The 22,426-nt window shown below is 49.7% G+C and overlaps 1 protein-coding gene across 8 annotated transcripts in view; it reads right to left on the bottom strand.

The window, feature by feature from the left end:
- Nucleotides 1–22,426, bottom strand: part of CLEC16A (C-type lectin domain containing 16A) — a 238,974-nt gene that overhangs the window by 35,290 nt on the left and 181,258 nt on the right. The window lies entirely within an intron of this gene.

Below are 22,426 nucleotides of genomic sequence, written 5' to 3'. Positions count from 1 at the left end.
TTTTTTTTAATGAGAGAAAGAGACAAAACAGGGAAGATAGAAGTGGAAAGTAAACAGAAATATTAACAATATTTTCTTCTGGGTTGATAGGATTGTGATTTCTTCCTGTAGCTTCTCAGTTTTCATTTATAATATTCTACGTTCATGTATTAATGCACAAAAATTAATACAATGGGTCTGCAGTAATAGCAAAACAGCTGACTGGTTCTATCCATTCCTGTCATCATCAGCTCATCCCCAGGGCCTCAGTGACTCCGTGGGGTCAAGTCCTGCTGCCTGCCTGCCTCACTGCCACTGGTGACTTGTGCTCTGGTGGCCCCATACCTCCCTGCCTGTGAAGCCCGGCCCCTCCCCTGGACTCTGCTAACATACTGGCTGCTTTGATTCACCATCTCTTTCTCCCTGTCCTTTATTTTTCTGCCCTCTTTGGCCTTTGATTGCTTTTTGGGAGTTTATCATATTGAACTTTTATCCCTTTCCAGGAAACTCTATTATTTTTTTCTTCCCTTTCACAATTAATAAATAATCATGAGAGCCCTTCTTTGGACAGAAGTACATCCTGCCTCCTACACAGAACTGCTGGAGCTTCTCTTTTGTGCCTCTTCTGGGCCTAAACTGAAGGGCACATCACCTGTCACAGGAGGGAGAGCATTCTGGTACATCGCTGTGCTTGGAGGAAGGGTGCCAGCTGTTGGCTCGTTATTTGAGCTGCTCCTGGTCCTACGAGATGGCTGTGCTTTCCTGGCCATACAGGGGATGGAGCACTGGCCTGGGAGTCTAAAGGCTGGGGTATGGACAGGGAAACAAAGGCACATAATATAAGCTCTAAGAGGGTGGGCTTTGGGGGCAGACAGACAAGGGAGGAGGAGGTAGAGGAGGACAGAGAGTCAGGCTTTTAGGGCCATATGGTCTCTGTCGCAACAAGCCTCTCCCATTGCAGCCAAAGCAGCCATAGAGGATACGCCACCGAGTGGGTGGGGTTGTGCCCCCATCAGTCTTCACTGGCAGGACAGCAGGTGGCTGGATTTGGCCTGCAGGGCTGGATTTGGCCTGCTCCATCAGGGCCAGCCACAGCCCTGATGCTGACTGGCTGTGTAATAGAAATTGTAGCCTTGAGCCTCCATTTCCCTGGCATAATATGGGGGGAATAATCCCTATGTCATACATCATTGTGAGGATTAAGTGAGAAGAGTACACACAACCTTGCTTCGCACAGTGTCTGATACACAGTAATTGCTCAATAAATAGTACCTGGATTGTCAAGTTCTAGTGCCTCCAGACCTCTTCCACCAGGAGGTGGAGGTTTCCACCATACAAAAAGGCCACAACTAGCCCTAATTACGTCCAAGACATAGCGTGTGGCATTTGGGATGACATTTTTAAAAGTCATTGGTATGAGCTGGACGTAGTTGCTGGCATACCATCTAGCAGCACCAGGAAGTAAGTTCCGGAGCAACAAGCAGGTACTGGTCACCTGTTTTCCATCTCAAATCCACAACACGAACTGCTCACCGCACTTCTAATGTTCACAGCAGTGATTCTAATACTTTCTTTCTTTCCCAGAAATCATGATTCTGAGGTCAGACCACAATCAACAGAGATTTCTGGAAAGGTATGAAATGCAAACTTATCTCATAATTTACAGGAAAGAAAAGGGAACAGGAGGCTATTTTACCAGTAAGAACAGAGTTTTTTTCTCCAAAGTCAAAAAGAAATGGAAAAAAGGCACGTTTTAGGGAAGAGAAAGGGTGCCAGGTGAGTCTGGATTGCATCAAGGTTTCCAAATTATTCCGGAATGTGTTGCAGTTTCCAATTTCTTTTTTTACATTTGGACTACTTTAAGGAAAATGTTACATAAATTGAACTATTTTATGATCAAAATGGGACACAAATGAGATAATCTGGTCTTTATGTGCTGTCTGATGACAGCTTTGTGACAGTCTGACAAGTTGAGAGCTGTATTTTTTAATACAACAGTTTCATTGAGATAGAATTCACATACTGTACAATGGCCCCATTTAAAGTGTACAATTCATGGACTTTAAGTGTATTCACAGAGTTGTGCAACCATCTCCACAGTCAATTTAGAACATTTTCATCCCCTACCTAAGAAGTTCTGAGTAGAGCTTGTAGCAGGGGATACAAATACTTTACTCCTAACCCTGCAGAACAAGCTGGAACCTCGCCCTCAGAGAACCTTGCCCCCTCCAGGTTCTGTCGGCCATTCTCTTGCACATGGCTCAAAACATTTAATCTTCAAATCAGGCCCAAGTCCAAGAACTTTCCCTTTCCAAAGAATTCATCACAGGAAAATATCCCAGGCCAAACTCCTCCTTTTGTGCTAATGATGCGGGTAGTCAGGGCCACTGCAGGGAGTACTGGGCTGCATATCTACCTAGGATACAGGACTGGGGTCTTAGCTCCCCTTATCTGGCCAGGGCGGAAATTGATGACAAAGCGGAATTCCATGCCTGGCCAAACTGGTGCAAGGTTCACACGGGCAGCAACATATTCATTCCTTGGGGATTAGGCAGCCTGTGGGCTGAGACATCAATGCTCTCCTGTCTATGGCAGCCCCTGTCTGGGACACAAGGTTCTCGGCACTCCTCTTGTACCTCCTCCTCCCAGGTCAACATCCCTTCCTCCGAGAAGCCTTCCCAGACACCTGGTCCGGGTCAGATCCCCTTACTGGACATTAACCCAGCATCTGACAGTTCCCTGAGGGCGCCAAACATGGTGGGAAGTTCTAGACTATCTAAGGTGTCCACAGTGCTCATGAGCTCCAAAGGGCCTGATTTGTTTTGTTTGACTGACCTCTGAGTCCCCAGTGAACAACATTTAGCACACAGAAGAGGGGATTAAAGATTTGTAGTCTCCATCATCCATCCATCCATCCATCCATCCATCTATCCATCCCTCTCTCCCTCCCATCCATCCATCCATCCATCCATCCATCCATCCATCCCTGTACATCTATCTATCTATCCACCCAGCAGCCACCTACCCATTTACCCATCTGCCAGTCCATCTATCTATCCAGGCTTCTATCTATCCCTCTACACCAATCAATCCACCTACCCATTAATCCCTCTCTACCCATCCATCAATCTCTCTACATCTATCTGTCCCCTCTCCCTCCCTCTACATCCATCCTCCTATACCCATCCCTCCCTCCCTCTACATCCATTCATCCATCTATCCCTTTACCCATTTATCCATCCTCAATATTCATCCATTTATTCATTCATCCATCTATACCAAATATCCATCCATCCATTTATCCAGTACTTGCCAAGCACTACCTATATGTCTAGTATAGCCTAGGACTTGGAAATTCAGCTGTAAACAAAACACAGTGCCTATTTTCCTGGAGCTTACAGTTTGATAATGGGAGAGGACAGGGCAGGGCCAGTCAAGGAATAGAAAATGTCAGGAGAGGCTCAGTGGTCTGAAGGAAAGAGCAGGTAGTAGAGACTCTTGGAGTGCTGGGAGTGGGGACAGGGTTGCCATTACATAGGATGTCTGGGAAGACCTTCTGAGATGGTGAGGTCTGAAGAATGACCTGAAGGAAATGAGGACAGAGCCACAGAGGTACCCAGGGTGACTTCTCCAAACAGAGGCCACCCAGGTCAGGGCCCCCCAAATAGGAGCATACCTAGCAAGGTCAAGGCTCAGGGGAGGCCCCTTAAGTTGCCTTGGAGTGGGCCAAGGGGACCATGGTGGGCGGGGAGTGAGGTTAGTGTCAGGAAGTGCAGAGGGACCAAACCGTGTGAAACCTGGGGCTACTGTGAGGACTTTGGCTTTCATCTGAGTGATGGGAGCCAGTGAAGAATCTAAGTAGAGGAGACACGTGACTCAACTCACACCCTGAAAGGATCTTTGGTGCTAAGAATAGACCATAGAGGGCAAGCAGAGAAAGAGTGGGGCTGACTTTAAAGCCACTGGCCCAGGCTTCAGCAAACAATGCCCTGCAGGCCGAATCCAGCCACCTGCTGTCCTGCCAGTGAAGACTGATGGGGGCACAGCCCCACCCACTCGGTGATGTATCCTCTACGGCTGCTTTGGCTGAAATGGGAAAGGCTTGTTGCGACAGAGACCATATGGCCCTAAAAGCTTAACTCTCTGCTGCTTAAACAAGAAGTTACCCAGCCCTTCACCCAGGAGACAGGTGTGGTGGTGAGAGGTCCTTGTCATGACTGTATCTCCCAAGTAGAGCTAACAGACTTGGGGAGGGACTGGATGCAGGAGTGGGAGAGGCCGCAGATGATACTGGACTAATGGGTGGATTTGGGCTCCAGCTGTGTGACTCAAGGAAGTGCTGCTGGCTGTCTCTTTTCTCCAGCTAAGTGTGGGTCATTGGGCCCCATGGGTAGCCTGCCCTAAGGACGGCCCCGTGAGTGACTATTTTCCTGCTCCAAGGGCTGTGTGTCGTCGGGTAGAGTGGGAACTTAGCCCTCTGCTTGAAGCCCATCAGCTATTCCCTGGGCCTTCTGACCAAGTCCAGGACAGGTAATTGGGAGCAGGGGCCATTCCCACGTGGCTTCATCTCCTGCTGACCCCCATCCTCAGGCTGCCTGCAGAACCCACATGCACGTGCTGGTTTTCACAGCCCAATCATTCCCCTTGCCAGGATGCACCATGTGAAACCTAGTTCATCCTTCAAGACCTCCTTTCAGAGCCTTCCCAGCCCTAGGTCTGGTACAAAGGTGTTAGCCCCAGGACACCATGAACTCCAGGAGGGCAGGATCATCCAGAACCCATTTCCCAGTTCTTAGCACAGCCGTCCCCAAAGTGGGTTTGCAGAAGGCATGACAAGCTTTGTGGAATTGGCCTCTCCTGAAACTGGGCCCATGGCATGAAACATCCCACTCCTATACCCAGAATCCCTCCTACCCCAGGCACGCTAGAGCCACTGCTCCTACAGAAGAGAACGTCACCAACGGCCCTTTCTTCACTCTGACTTAACTGGGTTAGGTCTGGACATTGGGCTTTTCTAAAAGCTTTCAAGGTGATTTTAAAAATGCACAGCTAGGGCTGAGGACCACAGGGCTGGACTGGCTCAGGCCTAGGCCTCAAGCTGGCAAGGATCCTACAGGCGCCAGGACTCCGTACTTCCAAAAGAATGATGCCTCTGGATACCTGGGCACTGTTAGCGCAGCCTGTGGGTCCCTCTCGGCTGAGGGGAGGGTGGCTTTTCTTTGCTGCTGTGGGGTTCCAGTTGAGTGGCTTCCTGATCGCCTAGTTGGCTGTCCCACAGAAGTTGTGGAGGTGCAGGATGGAGAATGAACACAGCTGTCTGCTTGGAGGAGTGAGGAGCTGACCCGAAGGCTATGCTGAGCTGAGCAGGCCTTGTCACCCGTGGCAACAGAAGACTGAGGCCGCTCTCCTGCCGGAGGCTGCAGGGAAGCCCTAGGAGGATGGATATTCACTCAGCTCCTTGCTCTCCTGGGACAGCCCGATTTGCTCATTTGGGTGCGGTTCCCTACCAAGTTTCAGAGATGTATTCACTCTAAGGTGGATGAGGTAGCTCGGCAGATGACCAGCCTAGTAGTTTTCTGAGAAAGTGCCTAGCGACAGGGCTAGGAAGCACTCTCAAGGTGAGGTTCTGGGTTTGCAGATTTAAGGTCAATGACTAGAATTATCCTCCAATGGGCTTGATTGTTACAGGGTTCTGATCCTTCTGGCAGGCCTCTGAGCCTTATCAGTTACAACACAGGATAGGGTAGGGAATAAGAATAAAAAATGAGAACACAGAGCAGGAGGCCAGGGTCAGGCCAAGCCAGGACAGGACACTGGCTTTGCTGTGCAGTAGCTGTGCAACTCCAGGTGTTATTTAACCACCCTGAGCCTCAGGAAACCTCATCTGCGGAATGAACATAAGCCTACCTTCCCCAGGGAGGTTCTGATGATGAGTGAATGAATGCATGGAAGATGCCTGTAGCAGCTTCAAGCGCAGAAGGTGTCACATCGATGGGGAGCCGGGAAGCCTCCCCTGCCCTCACCCTGGGCCCTGGTCCTTCCTCACACGGTGCCCCCGCACATGCTGTTCCCTATCCTGTCTGCTCCGAGGAACACTCTCACGATCTGCTGGATGGCAGGTGCAGCTGACAGCAGTAGCTTCACTGAAGCCCTTGGCTTTAGGTTAAATGAAGGTTGCCAGGTAGAGGTTGCTAGCGGTAGGGTGCTAAGGGAAACTGCTATCGAAGTGGCATGCTTTTTACAAGCGGCTGTGGTTTTCCCATCCAGCCTGCTGCCACTGGACCGACCCTGTACATTAAGTGCTTGATGAACCTTATGTCTCATTCGCTGGCACCAGGTCTCTTCTTCAGCCTCTGGAACCTGGTGCCATCCCTACTGAGGTCAACTGAGGACTGGCATGATATCTGCCCACTCATCTGCTCAGAGATGTCTTCCCCATCCCTACTAGACCAGCCAGGCTCTCTATTATAAATGCATTAGTCATGGGTGTGATTACTTGAATGCTGTCTGTTACTTTCACAAGATTGCAAGCTTACCAGGTCACCAACCCCAAGCACAGGGCCTGGCACACAGTAGGTGCTCAATAAATGTTTACTGGATAGGCTGGGCACAGTGGGTCATGCCTGAAATCCCTGCACTTTGGGAGCCAAGGCCAGGCGGATCACCTGAAATCAGGAGTTCGAGACCAGCTTGGCCAACATGGTGAAACCCCACCTCTACTAAAAATACAAAAAGCCGGGCGTGGTGAGAGGTGCCTGTAATCTTAGCTACTCGGAAGGCTGAGGCAGGAGAATCACTTGAACCCAGGGGGCGAAGGTTGCAGTGAGCTGAGATTGCCCCACTGCACTCCAGCCTGGGCGACAGAGCAAGACTCTGTCTCAAAAAAAAAAAAAGTTTACTGGAAAAAGGAATGAATGAAAAGATACGCCACTGCTTTCCTCAGAAGCCTAACTCTGTAGATCCATGAAGACAAGCTAAAGAAGTCCCAAACTCACATCCCTGAAGGGTTTAACTACACTCTTGGCCAGACCCAGAACCTTCCAGAAAGATTCTAAATTTGCTCCTGACCAGCAGACCTTCAATCTCCACTGCAGAGGCTCCTGTGCCTGGGCTGCACCAGTGTGTACCACTACAGGTCAGTGCCTTTTTATGATTTTAAAAAGAGTTCTAGCTGAGAGCCAGCAGGGGCTGTGAAAAGCAGAAGAAAAAGCTGTTGACACATCACACCTATCGGGCAAATGCCACTTGGCTCATGAAGCCTAGACAGCTGCTTAGTGCCACTGGCCAAGCACAGGCATCTCCAGGCTTGCTTGATCACCGCGCTCTGACAGGCGTGCCCAAGAACCACGCACGTGAGGCTGCAGGTACGATCACAGTGCCCCCAGCTTCCAACTACAACTCCCCCAAGGCAAGGCCAAAAATTTTGTCAGGTTCCTGGGCCCTGAAGAGGATCCCTGGACACTGGACTGAGCAGACTGTGGGGGTCAGATGGCCTACCAGTGGGTTTCAGCAACACCACCTACCACTGAGTGACTTTGGGCAAGTTACTTCACCTCTCTGGGTCTCAGCCTCCTCCCCCGGTAAGCAGGGAGAGTAACCACACCTTCCTCCCTGTTTGCTGTGAACCTGGGCTATGGAGATACTTAGCCCAGTGCTGGCAGCTCAATGAGTCTCACAGAATGCTCTGTCAAATGTCCCCAGTGCCCGAGTCATTTAAGCCTTTCAACCTCAGGACAGTGCGGGGGCCAAGTGCAAAGCACACTACTGCTTCCTGCAGTGTGACCTGCGCTGGTCACCTTACCTCTCAAGCCTCTCCCATCTCACTATGCTTTGCGGTTACCGAGATCACATATGGGAAATGCTTTGCCTGTCCCAAGCTGCTACACGATGTGCAGAGGCAGCGCCATTCTAGGAGCAGATCTGTCATAACCAGGCACGCTGTCCCCACTCCCATCAATGACCATGCTAGCCAAGGGCACCTCCCACATCCCACACCCTCCCTCACCCAGCTGCCCCGGTTTCTGCGGGGACCCCAATGGCCCTGCACTGTTGTCTTCAATCCACTTCCCACCTGGTACGTGCAAGGAGCTTAGACAGACATGCGTCAGGTCCAGACACTTCCCTGTTTCAGGGCCCCGAGGCCACCCAGAGCAAGCAGAATGAAACTCACATGCCTTCTTGCACCCCTCCAGATCCCCATGGTCCCTGACAACCCAGTACCCGCTACACCCCATGCTCTGGCTGCATGAACCCTCTGGGTGACTTGCCCTGTTGATGCCCCCACCACTTCAGTTATCTCCTTGGCCCCACGGTCATCCTTTTCCATGTCTGCCTCCCCTGAGTGAGCTGTCCTCTGCACAGGGGCCTAGGACGGGTTGCAGGAGGCACTTGGTGTGCACTGGCTGGAAGAAGGAAGCATGCCAGAGATGGTGCCTTCCATGTCTCTAATAGGGCAGGTGCTCAGAAGTCCACCTGCCCGGTGCTGCCCATACGGCTGGCAGAACCCAAGGGCACTGGCTAAAATACTTGGGAGGCCCCTATGGAAAGGCCTGGAGGAGACAGGCCAACTGCCCTGCAAGGGACCCCAGCCAGGGCCATGAAGCTGGGAGTGCTGGCCTGCCACCCCTGAGCTTGCAACCTTGGGCAGGCAGCTCTATCCCTCTGAGCCCTGGCTCCCTCCTCCTCAACAGCAGTGGCCATTATGACACTATGATAACGTGAAGCACTCACATGTAAAATGCTGGCCCCGCTAAGCTCCGGCCATGTGAGGCAGGCCCAGAACTTCCTGACATCACATAGCTATCTAGGGGTAGGTGTGGATTTGAACCTGGGGGGTCTGGCTCTAGGGTGTGTGGCCCTAGCCTCTTGATTGCAATGGCTTCCTTGGCAGGGCTGTGGCACAGTTTGGACAGCACAATGGCAGGTGCTCTGATGATGGTGGCTTTCAAGCCGCTCAATTCCAGCAGCTTGAGCAAGTCTTTCAGGTGCTCTGTGTTGGGTCAGCACAAAGGGCCACTCTTTGGGACACAGTGGGGACAGGAGGACAGGCCAGATTCTGCATTTGTTCTTTGTAGGATGTGGAGAGAGGGCAGGAGGGGCAAGCCATGGCCTCCATCCAGCCAAGCACTGCTTCGAGATGCTAGACCACTGTGCCGAGCCCGTGGACATTTCCCTTTGGCTTCATGCTGGAAATCTGGCAAAAAAGAGAATGTTTTTCTCCCCAAATGCCCAAGACTTTGTAAATGTCAACTATTTCAGAGCTTTTTCCGGGTTACTAAGAGCGGTGGTGGGGGTTTTTGAGGAAGGCTCATTCCGTCCACAGTGACTCTTCCTGCCACCCGGCTGTCCCTAGGTTCAACGGGACATCTGTGAGCCAGGAGGCTGGAGTGTGCCTGGAACCCAGCACCGGAGACCCAGCCGCGGGCCAGTAAGGTCAGCGCTCAGAAAGCCACAACAAAGGGGCACGTAGGTTACCCCAGAAACTCTGCAGAGCCTTCAAATCAACTTAGCAGGAAAAGAAAGAACAAAAGACAGGAGATAACTTTGGTTTTCAGGAAGCCGGTAGAAGAGTTAGAAGAAGCAGGCACCGTCTCTAGGGACGAACTTTGAGACTCTGGGCAGGGGACCTTGTTTTCTGACTCTTGCTTGCCCCAGCAATAAAAGCAGGGCTAATAACTCTACACAGTATATACAAAATCTCCTTGTTTTGTGTAAAGCACCTAGCCCAGTGCCTAGCACATAGTTGGCATTCGATAAATAGGATTTTTATCCTGGAGCCTTAAATAAGTCTGTAAGGCTAGAAGTACACCACATATGCCATGAGACCGAATTTTACCAGCTAGCAAATATTTTCAGAGGAGTCACTGCACGTCGCAGTCCAAACTTTGTAGTTCATACAGTTGAAGCATCTGCTCCCAAAATCACGCTGTGAATTTCTCACCCTCAACATGGAAACTGAGGAGGCGACTTTCGAGGACTGAGCTCACAGCAGAGAGTGACGGAGACGGTAAAACAATCCAGCAGCCAGGCTGATGGGTTTTGGAATGTGTTTTTGTGATTACTCTGAGGCTTCAGGAAGCAGGCTGTTTAAGTGTGAAGAGATGTTGCAAAACAGCCATTCCCATCACACTGGGATAATATTGACTTCTGCCCTTTTGGGAATTTGAGATGTTAAAAAAAATAATACTGTGTGTGTTTTTGTAGAAAAGCACATTTATACTAAATGCCATGGCTGGACGGCTGCAAATAAAGAAAACTGTATTTTAGTCATGGGATTCTGGTTACAGAGAGAAGTGTAGAAAGCTGTAACCTCAGCAGAGGTGCCAGGAGGAGGGAACAGAACCCACTGGTGTCTCCATCACGCCAAGTTTGGAGGAGCTTGTCTCTCAGGAAGCCGGTAGAAGAGCTTGTCCCCTGCTCTGTCTGAGATGACAAGCCAAGCTATGAGTGGGCCAGCCTCTGGAGACCCCCACCAGTTCCTGGGGACCTTTCCAGTCACCCCAACTCCCGAAGGCCTCCTGGACAGAACGAGACCCGCAAGTCACAAGGACCGTTGGGTGACAAGTTGGGATCATCGAGACGTCCTTGTTAGCTAAATGCACGAAGAACATTTGGGGAGGGAAACCAAGGCTTCTTAAGATTTTGCCTTAAGCTAGCCCTGTGGCTTCCCACTCGCTCAGTCAAACTGGTCACCAAATCCTGTTAGTTTCTCAGCCTGGCTATTTCCGTTTTCACTTCATGGTTATTCACCCTGGGGAAACCCTTGCGCAAGGGCACTTGGAGATGCCTATTATTTGTTAAAGGATGAAAAATCAGCCACCACCTAAACATCCATCTGTAGGGGAGTGGCTCAGTGAACAGTGGTTTGACCAGATGATCGCAGCAGGCAAAAATGAATGAGGGTGGGCCTGAGAACTAAAATGAAAAACACTCCAGGATATGCTGTTGAGTGAAAACAGTGGTCATTTAGGTTTTTTGAAAACAGCAATACAATCCTATAGTACAAGTACAGTGGCAAATGGCTAGAGAAAGGTAAGGAAGGCCGCACCCCAGCCTGTGGGACGTTCTCATCTGCCCATGGGCATCGCCTGACGCACAGCTGTGAGTGTGCAGTGAAGGGACTAGAGTGTGTCTTGTGGCCCTCCCACTCCACCCTTCTCCTTTGCCCTTCCCAACTCCAGTCAGTTAAAACCCAAGTCCATTTTGCTGCCCATGTGCCCTACTGTCTTAGAACCTTCAGTGGCTTCCTGCTGCTTCCAGGATGAAATTCGAACCATGCGGCAAGCTCACAAAGCGCTTTGCCATGGGGCTCTGCTGAGCTTCCCAGCTCTCTGTTCATCCCTACCCTGCAGCCACACCTTTGCATGTGCCCTGCCAGAAGCACCACAGAGCCTCACTAGCTGGCAAGACTTGCTCACAGTCCCTCCCCACAACCCCAGGCTTCTCTGTAAGCCCTGTGCAGTGTTTATTTGATTCATCAAGAGCCTTAGAAAACACTTGCTCAACCAACCTTCCTTTTCCTGATCCTTGTCAACACGTTTGTCATGTCACTTCCTTGGAATTGTAAAAGTTCCTTTTAAAAATGCCAATTCTTCCCCCACCCCAATTCTTCTCCACCAGGCGGTCCCGTCCCCTGGCCCCCAGGAGCTGCTGTGCTTTGAAGAGGCCATCAGAGGCATGAAGGAAAGGGACACTTGGGAAATGGAATGGCTTCTGCCTGTCTCTGAAGCACCATTATTGCCCCATCTCTGCCTTTTGATTCCGTTGGTTTTTCCCACTCTTAGTGGGCCCTCATGAACTAACTCTCCTTCCCACTAACTGTGTACTCGGCAATACTGCTTCTTATTTGACATTTCCCTCTTTTTTGAGACGGAGTCTCGCTCCGTTACCCAGGCTGGAGTGCAGTGGTGCGATCTTGGCTCACTGCGACCTCTGCCTGCCAGGTTCAAGCAATTCTCCTGCCTCCAGGTTCAAGCAATTCTCCTGCCTCAGCCTCCTGAGTAGCTGGGACTACAGGCACACCCCAACATGACTGGCTACTTTTTGTATTTTTAGTAGAGATGGGATTTCACCAAGCTGGCATTTCACTTTTTTTTTTTTTTTTAAGACGGAGTCTAACTCTGTCACCCAGGCTAGTCTCGAATTCCTGACCTCAGGTGATCCACCTGCCTTGGTCTCCCAAAGTGCTGGGATTAAAGGTGTGAGCCACCGCGTCCGGCTGGCATTTCATTTTCTTGGATCCCAAAGGCACTCTAATTCTCGGGAAGTGGGAAAGTGGTTCCTAAACCTTGTTCCAGGGGGTTGTCTTTGAGCTAGTCAGAGAGATTTTAAGGCAAAAATCAAATCAAGGTGGACTTTTATCAACTTACATACGGAATTAAGGGCTAGGAATTTTTTGTTTCTCGGTTTTCTGCCATAAAGAGGCCTTCACACCTTGGCATCTGCTATCACTTGTCTGTTAATGAGAACTTGTGGTTGCTAAAACAAATGATTCAGAAGCAAAAAATAAATACCATCAGAAAAGGCTTAGGATGTTTCCTTGGGTGATTTTACGGACTTTTCCTTTAGAGACAGACTTGAGACACAGATGCAAGTCATGCTCTCTGATGATTTCTGTGCTCCTGGGTCACATGATGGAGTAGAACACGGCAAGAGTATGTGGGGTTCCCAAAACACACCTGATTTCCAGGTGTTCCGCCTCTGAATACGCTTCAGAACGGAGGGCATGAAGGTTCATGAAGCCCTGGTTGCCCACTTGTGAGCTGGGTGACAGTGGGCACTGAGGAATGACACTAGCTTCCCAGAGCTGTTGGGAGGCTCCATGGGGACTGCCTGGCTCAGGTGGGCACGGTGCCAACGATGGCAGTCAGCACCCGAGGGGACAGGATGTGTGCTGGGCTGGAGGCCTCGGGGGATGAATTTGTGCTCTTCTCTGGCCTTGGCTGAGCCTCTGAGAGCTGTGGGGCCTCAGGCAGATGACAGGACCTCTTGTGTGTGAGGAGGAAAATTCTGCCTGCTCTATTACATCCCAGTGTTTCATCAACACTGAGGGAAAGTCTCTGTGAAAGAGAAACTCTGTGCCACTGCAGCGTGCCTTTGTTATTGACAGCAGAAGGGCTACTGCATTGGTAATTTTGTTTGTGCTGATTAATGTGTAGAAAAGGAACCTATTTTCTGGGGTCCCAAGGCTCAGCCCTTAACTAACAACAACAACAACAACAACAACAACAACAACAACAACGCTAAGAGCGGCCAACCTTTGCTGCACGTTTTATATGTGTTAGGCATTGTTCCGGGCACTTAGGTGAATGAACTCATTTTATGTCACAAGAGCCTAATGAAGAGACATCTTTATCCCATTTTTTGTTTTTCAGTTGTGGTACACGTAACAAATCCTACCACCTGAGCCATTAGTAAGAGTACAGTTCAGTTGTTAAGTCCACTCACATTGTTGAGCATCACCCCTGTTTCTTATATGAGTAAACCGAGATCCAACGAGGTGAACTAAATGGGTCAAGGCCACCTAACAAGTTTCACGTGGAGGTGGAAGGCTGGGACTTGGGCCCACACACTCTGGCTTGTGCTGGGTGCCTTCATTCTGCTGCTTCTCACCTGGGCAACTACTCTACTGTTGGGAAAAGAAACACCACTGTGAATGAACAGGAAAAACAATGAAAAAAAGGATGCTGGAATTGATCATGGACACCCTGGGGTGGCAAGATTTGGTAACTTCGATCTTTTCTTGGTGTTTTCTAGTCTTTTCTGACTGTTATGCACTAAATGTGCTTGACTAGGAGGTTGGAAGATGAGGCTGGAGAGCTCTATCCTACGTGGAGGGCCAGGCCCGTGCTGGTGAGCACACAGGGTGTGTGGCCAAGCCACTTGCTCTGGCGCTGACACTGGCCTGTGCTGTGCTGCTGGCAAGGCTGCCCTGCTGTGGCCCACCCGAGCCTATAGAACACTCTAAGGCATAGCCCAGGTCAAATGGCAGATTGCAAATGGGGTTTGTTCTCTCCCCACACCTCCTGCATGGGATTCTCTATTAGCAACCAGGGAATGTTCCCTGCCATCTGACACACTCTTACGACCAGAAGGCTCCTGGGCATACAGTTGCTTTGGCAGCCTAAGCTAGGTAATGACCCCGAAGAGTGAGGCAATACTCAGTTCTTTGGAACTCTCTTCTTCCCCTCCCTCCACCTCCCAGAAAAGCATCTGGGCAAGATGGCTGACCCTGCTTGCCGCATCCATATTTAGCAACAGAGGGCTCCCACAGCAAGTGCTACTGTGTCTATTGGGAAAGTGTCTTTCGGGGGCATGTTGTGAGTGGGGAAACCTTGCCGGCCCGGATCCGAGAATGTGGTTCCTTCTCTGGCTGTGTGAGCCCAGCTCCAGATTCCCTGAGGCTCTCTCTCTTCACAGCTGCTGTGGAGCCCTGAAAAGAGGCTTGGCAAACAGGCGGCCCCTTGGACTCAGCTCAGGGCTGATTTTTGAGTAGGATCTGTTCCCCACACCCCTGCCTCACCACTTGAAGGCTGATCTCTTAGACGCAATTGCCAGAAAGCTTTGAAAGGGGCTCAAATCCTGCTGCTTTTGTTCAGGCAGGATTTTGAGGTCATCTGTCTGCTTTTTGTTTATGCACACCAGCGACAAACCTGTGCAGGAATGAGCTCTGCACCACTAGCCTGGTTTGGAAGTGGTGGTCTCAGGACAGGGTATTTTTCTGGATTGCTGCTTTGCAGGTTTGTCCTTGATACACTGGAAGTGGGTCTTGGGGCGCGAGGATGTGGGCCAATACCAGGGTGGATGATGAAGAGGGGAGTGGGGAACATTCTGTTTAGACCAGGGGCATCCTTTGAGGCCCCTCTCTAAGGCGGGCCTATCCTACTGATATCCGACATTGTGAGACAGGCAGAGCTGCCACGTGAAGTAGCTCAGTCATTGCAGGTTGAGCAATCCAAATCTGAAAATCCAAAATCCAAAACTTTTTGAGCATCGACTTGACACTCAAAGGAAATGCCCATCGGAGCATTTCAGATTTCTAGATTAGTGAAGCTGAACCAGTAAGTATAATGCAAATATTCCAAAATCCCCCAAAATCCAAAATTCAAAACACTCATGGTCCCAAGCTTCTTGGATAAGGAATATTCAACCTGCAGCAATGCCAGCCTTGAAGCAAATGGGATTTAGAGGCAGGAAGGGGAGGTACAGATCTCAGCCTGTCTCATGTGAGCTCTGCAGTCTTGCTCTGAGCCTCAGTTTCCTATCTGTGAGGCAGAGCAAGTGATACCAGCTTCCAGGGTGGTCGGGAGGATAGAATTCATGCATATAAAGTGCCTGACATGGTTAATTCTTCCAAATTATAGCTCACACTTCCAGAAATAATAGATACAAATTTTTCGTCCAAAACATGCTTAGAGTTGGAGGCGACAATGTAGTTTTGCCTGGTATCAGTGAGGCCTTAGGTGGCTGCTGTTAAGCATTTAAAAAACAATCAGCAAAGGGAAATTCACATCAGCTGTGAATGAAAAGTTGGTTCAGCACGGTGGTGGGACTCAGGGTCTGACACTAGAGGGAGGGTATCTGCTGTGACTTTGGGTAGGCCACTTTCTGACCCGTAGAAAAGGAAAATGGTAACACCTTCCTTCTGAGGGCTTGTTGGGAAGCTCGAATAAGAATAATGCATAAAGTGCTTAGCAGCTCAATAAATTTTTCTTTAAAAAAGGCCTCAGGGTAGGAATCAAGTTTCTGTAACTCATGGACCCGCCTCACGAACGTGCTGGCCCGAGTCTCTAAGCTGTGAGCTGAAGGGTGGGAAAGGGTTAAGACTGGGCTGGAGAAGCTGGAGGAAGCCCCAGGTCCTTCTTCCTGTGTGACTCCAGAAAGGGTATTTTTTGCCTTAGGGAGCTGCAGGGAGAGGACTGACTCCAGTTTTATAATCAGAAACTAGAAAAATAACAGGCCTAAAAAATCAGTTCCTGGGAAATGCCACCATGAGATGACATTAGCACCTGGGACGTTATCCTCAGAGGAGAAGTCTGAACTGATGTCTATGAATGAAACATCGATTTTCTTTTTTCCTTTTCAGACGGCGGTCGGAGGCTTTGCGGTCAGCTCAGTTGGCTCGTAGCACAGTGTCATCTCTGCATTCTTCCTAAGTTACTCAGCTGCCAAGGGCTGGGTCTGCAACCAGCAAGGCTTTTCCACGGAACTATTAAGTGCTCTGGGTCACGTGACTGACCATGCCGGTTTAGGCGCCTTTGATAAAGATAACATTGTGAAAAGCAAGGCACGGCCCAGATACTCAGGAGAGTTAAATTCTGTTTTGTTTTGTTTTTTTTTCTTGAGACAGAGTCTCACTCTGTCATCCAGGCTAGACTGCAATGGCAAGATCTCACCTCACTGCAACCTTCACCTCCTGAGTTCAAGTGGTTCTCCTGCCTCAGCCTCCTGAGTAGCTGGGACTACAGGTGCCTGCCACCACACCGGGCTAATTTTTGTACTTTTAGTAGAGACAAGGGTTTGCCATGTTGGCCAGGCTGGTCTGGAACTCCTGACCTCAGGTGATACAGGGGAGTTAAATGTCTACCACAAGACAGCTGGAGCCCCAAACTCAGTAGGAAGCTGGCACAGGAAGAATAAAGTCCAGCTTAGCCCTTAAGGGATGAAGTCCAACTTGCCAGCTCACACTCAAACCACCACCAACTGGCACCGGGTACCAGACCTGAGTAAGACAGAAATGCCCTGGCCTTAGGGGTTTATAGTCTGCTGGGAAAAGACTGAACAATTCCTCCGCCCCATCCTCTGTCCCCCAGCCTCCCATCCACCAATCCATCCATCCACCCACACATCAGTATTCACTGATCAACTACTTCATAGGCATCAATCAGTACTGTCAAGGACAAGACAAACAAGGTCCCCCACAACCTGCACCCACCCCCTGGCCAAGTGCCTTCCATTCTAGTGCAGGATACTGTCAGAGAACAAGGAATACAAGAGGCAATTTCAGCTAAAGCTAAGGGCTATGAAGACCATGGTCGGGCAATTCCTCAGAAAGTTAGATTGTCACATGACCTACTTTCTACTCCTAGGTATATACCGGAAATAATGGAAAACAGGTGTTCAAGCAAAAGCTTGTGCACGAATGTTCACAGTAGCCCATTCACAATAGCCAAAAGGCAGACACAGCCCAAAATGTGCATTGATGGATGAATGGGGAAGCAAAACAACGTCTATCCATATAATGCATATTATTCAGCTAAAAGAAGGACAGATGCACCTTGAAAACATGATGCAAACAGAAAGAAGCCAGGCATGAAAGGCCACAGATTGTATGATTTATAGGAAACATCCAGACTAGGTAAATCTATAGAGACAGAAAGCAGATTAGTGGATGCCAGGGGCTGGCGAGAAGGGGGCATGGGGGATGACTGATTAATGGCTATGGGGTTTTCTTTTGGGGGGATGGAAATGTTTTGGAACTAGAGGAGGGGATGATGGCACAATACTTTGAAGGTACTAAATGCCACTGAATTATTCACTTTCAAATGGTTGGTTATGTTGTGTTAAGCAAATTTCACCTCAACTGAAAACAAGCTGCCATGCAGAGAACTAGAGTGACCTGGGCACTCAGGGAAGGCCCCTTTTTGAGGTATCGGAGCAGACCCCTGAGTGCTGAGAAGGAACCAGCCATGCAGAGGGCTCCACGCGGAAGGAAGCGTGAAAACAGAGGCCCCGAAACGGGATGTGCTTGGCCCTGGTGAGGCACAACCAGCCAGTCAGTGTGGCTAAAGGGCTGGATTGTGTCACCTGCAGAGAGCCGAGGGGAGAGAGGGCTGGGAGCTGATCCTAGAAGGGGGCAGGGGCCAGAATGCATGGGACCATGGGCCACAGAGAGGGGCTGGTGGGTTTGAAGAAGGAGAGAGAGCAGCGGAAGAGGCAGAGGAGTCCCTGTCCCGGAGTTAACAGGCTGGTGGGGAACAGCTGATAGTAAACCAGGTGGGAACAGGTCACTTTTTTGTCATCTCACTAAGCCCTCATCTGCAAGGGCCAGGAGATGTCAACCTGCCTGGCTGCTCCTCTGAGCTATGTGCTCTGCCAGCCCTTCCCACACCTGCCAACCCATCAGGGGAACACCTGTAAGCAGCTCCGGTCTCCTGCGGCCTCCTGAAGCAGCCACTGGGCCAGTAGGAGCCCAGAGTGAGGAGCAAGGCTGTTCTGGGAGACTGTAGCCCCCCGCACCCCTGGGTCATTTCTGGGGAACAGCTTCTGCTCTGGGTTCTGCTGGTCCACTTAGAGTTTATGGAAAGGGTACTCTTGTAGGCGAGTTTTGGACACCCTGCCCATCATGGCAGATTCTATCTATCTCTAGAAGCAGCTGTTGCCATGGGCAGGGTCCATGAGGAACTAACCACAGCAACGTGGCACCTCAAAGCCACAGAGAGCTCAGGCTAGAGTCTAGACCTGGCCATGCCTGCCCACCCCCACATACTGGCCGCCACTGACCCCCCTCCTTGGCCAGGCTCACGCACAGTCCCTTGTGAAGCTGAACATTCTGTGAGGGTGAGAGCCATCAACATAAAACTAGCCAATAAATAGAACTTGTGATTTTTTTTTTTCTAAGCCAAATGGAAGAAGAGAAATACACCAAAGTGGCTAGTCACCTATTGGCCCTGATTTACACACTACTTTAATATCTCCTCCAAGGAAATGAAAGGCATATTTTCATCAAATATAATCGTTTATAGCTTCTAAAGGAGAGACAAACTGCTCTATGACAATTACCTGGGTCCGCAGATAAAATCGGAAGATGTGTCCTAATAAAACACCTTTGTCTGGCAGCTACCCCAAGGCATGCAGCCAGAGTTGTTTTCCTCCTTGTGACTCATTCCCCAGGCAGAAGCAAGGACTCCACGCACTGTGCGGCCTATGGGGAGGGATGCCCCAGCACCCACGGGCCCTTGATGGCAGTGGTGAGATGTCACAGCATCAGAGGCCAACCCGGGCCAGGCTTCTGATGACCGAATCTCCCTCCATTGCCCAGCTCCCGCTCTGGCACTACTCTTTGGCTTCTGTAAAACTCTGAGTAGGAGGAGGGTGGTGAAATTCAGTTGATATGCAACCAACCTAAATCTGTCACCTGGGTACATGGTCCTTGGACACATATCTTGCTCACTTGGTGACAGAAATTTAGCTGAGGGATGCTGCTTAAGGTCTTCTGGGTTCTCAGTTCCTTTGTGTTCCCTTGTCAAAGTGCCATGGACTAAACCACCAAGTATCTAGGGCCCTAGAGGGACTTTCCTTGTCTTCCCGTGTTCAGAGAAGGGAGAAGGCCTTTGATGGGCTCTGTTCCAAGGCTGAGCAGAGAACAAATGCAGGCTCATTCTTCACTCAACAATACTGAGTAGGGGCACAGAGCTAGGCACTGAGATACAGGGTGAACAGCATAGAAGGTTCCCACACAGGCAACCCACTCTGCAGGGGAGAAAGACTATGACCAGGCACACAAAGGCATCAGCCAGGTAAGGAACCTCAGTGCTGTGGATAAACTGAACGAGGCCAGGCCGGGCGCGGTGGCTCATGCCTGTAATCCCAGCACTGTGGGAGGCCGAGGCGAGTGGATCATGAGGTCAGGAGATCAAGACCATCCTGGCTAACACGGTGTAAACCCTGTCTCTACTAAAAACAGAAAAAACTAGCCAGGCGTGGTGGCGGGCGCCTGTAGTCCCAGCTACTCAGGAGGCTGAGGCAGGAGAATGGCGTGAACCCGGGAGACGGAGCTTGCAGTGAGCTGAGACTGCGCCACTGCACTCCAGCCTGGGAGACAGAACGAGACTCCGTCTCAAAAAAAAAAGAAAAAGAAGGAACCAGGCCACAAAAAGGCCTCTGAAGAGGTGGCACACGGACTAAACTTGAGCCGTTAGCGGGAGGCAGCTACCAACATCCCGGGACAGACATCCAGTGCAAGGCCCTGAGGCAGGGAAGGCCGCAGTGATTTACCGGAGTGAGTCTCAAAGTGTGGTCTGGAAATCCTTGTTTTCATAAAAATAGTAAGACATTTTTCTTTTATGTTCATTTTCCCAGGAGTGTACTGAGGAGTTTTCCAGAGGCCACAGAATGCATGCTATCACAACAGACTGAAAACAGAAGCAAAGAGGAGAATCCAGATGTCTTCTATTAAGCCAGGCATTAAAGAGACTTGCAGAAATGTGCACGATAAATCATTTTGTATGTTTATTGTTCATAGAAAACTATGTTAGTTATGCATATATGCAATGGATTTATTCAATAAATATATATTAAAAGCATTTCTTAGTTTTAATTTATAATGCCATAAATATCTATAAATATAATCTATCTAAATGAAATCTCTTTAAGTTCTGTAATACTTTTTAAGCACATAAACAAACACGGGAGTGCTGAGGCTAAAACTCTGAGAAATGCTGGCTTAGAGGAGCAGCAGGGACTGGCAAGGCTGGGGTTGGGGCTAGAGTGAGCTTGGGGTCGGGGGAACTTCATCTGAGAGGCCAGTTGGGGCTGGATCTCACAGCCATCACCCAAGATCAGAAGGAGAGATGTGGATTTTGTTCTAAGTGCAACAGGAAACTACCAAAAAGCTGGAGGCGGGGGTATGATGTAATCTGATTGAAGTACTAGAAGGATTCCACTGGCTGAATGGAAGCTGGGGATCCTGAGAAGGCTTCTGTTGTAATCTTGGGAGATCTGGGAGAGGAGATCTCAGATTTCATTATTTTCTGGAGGCCAAGCAGGCTGGTGGGTGTGGAAGTGGGGTGAAAAGATTTAAGAATGATTCCAAGATGCTGAGTGGCTGCTGCTGTGGGGGACCCTGACTACTGAGATGGGGATGGCGGCAGCCTATGCTCCCACCATGCCAAGCTTCAGGGATTTCAACTTGCTCTTTGGGACACAGCTCTGGTGCCAAGCCAAGGTGGAAGGGCAGTGAGGCCTCCCTCTTTGCAGGGGTGGGGGGATAAATAAGAATGTCTCCATCTCACTCCTCATAGCTGAGTGGCACTACCAGGGGCAGTCAGGGGAGACAGCCAAGGGGTGGAGGCTGCCTTCAGCAGCCACCTCTGACTTGCTGTTGTCCCAGTTGGCACAGCCTCACACTTGCTGACCCTGGGACCAGCAACAGGACATGGGGCATCCCAGCTGTGCCAACTTCCCTGACAGGCAGGCCCAGGTTCTGGAGCCGGGCCACACTCCCAGCATTTGATGTTCTCACCCCTCCACTGGAAGGCCAGGCAGGGTAGAAGAGGTAAGCAATAAGTTATCCTAAAGAATTCCGCAAACAGAGAAATGATCACGTAGATGCCGAAGAATGTGCCACTTGGCTCTATTTATTTACTTACATTCTACCTCATTCCAAAAGGGATCAGAGCAGAAATAAGGCCTGGGTTTTTCTCCTTAACCAGTAAGTTCCGAAACTGAAAGATGCCTCAGTGAGCCTAAAGACGTCATTTCTTACCAGGTCAATTTGTTCTCAGTTAACTTAGACTCAGTCACACTTTATATTTACTTAGCAATCATGGCTACAGAACACGAAGCAACCCGCAGAATTTTTAAGCAAAGAATCCTCCAGGCGCTGAAATAGGCAGAATCATCTCACATTTCATCACTGAAAATAGAGGCGGTGCCACAATCAGTCTCTCAGCCTAAGATTGTTTTTTTTCTTTTGTTTTTGAGACAGGGTCTCACTCTGTTGCTCAGGCTGGAGTGCATGGTACAATCACAGCTCACTGCAGCGTCAACCTCCTGGGCGCAAGTGACCCTCCCACCTCAGCCTCCTGAGTGTAGCTGAGACCACAGGTGCGCACCACCATGCCCAGCTAATTTTTTATTTATACTAGAGATGAGGTCTTACTATGTTGCCCAGGCTGGTCTCAAACTCCTGGGCTCAAGCAATTCGCCTGTCTTAGCCTCCCAAGGTGCTGGGATTACTGGCATGAGCCACCACGCCCAGCCCTAAGACTGGTTTTAAGAAAGAAACCAATCACAAGCTGTGGGTGGCAGAGTGAATTGGTGTACTGTCTTCTAGACTTCATGTTGGGACTACGTATAAGAAGATTAAAAACCCGCCCCTTTGGCAAATTCACTGCTAGGAATTTATCACACAAACATGCGAGATTTGCACAATTACACAAAGATACCCTAAGGATGTGCACTGTGATACTGTAAGACCAAAACACTGGAAATGACCCAAATATGAAACAGCAGAAAAGATTTTTTTGCCCATCCATATGACAAAATACCATATAACAGTTAAGGAGAACTAGGCTGATTTATATGTGTTAATGTGTGACACTTTCTATTAAGGAAGAAGCAGCAAGGTGCAGCATCAGACATATGGTATACCCCATGTGTAAAACACAAACATACGCATGACATACAAAGAAATATTTCTGGAAAGACAGGCAAGAAACTGTTAACA

Source organism: Rhinopithecus bieti, unplaced genomic scaffold (assembly GCF_001698545.2).
Source record: "Rhinopithecus bieti isolate Rb0 unplaced genomic scaffold, ASM169854v2 scaffold_19459, whole genome shotgun sequence".
NCBI classification, from domain to species: Eukaryota; Metazoa; Chordata; class Mammalia; order Primates; family Cercopithecidae; genus Rhinopithecus; species Rhinopithecus bieti.
This window is presented reverse-complemented; position numbering and strand designations above follow the sequence as displayed.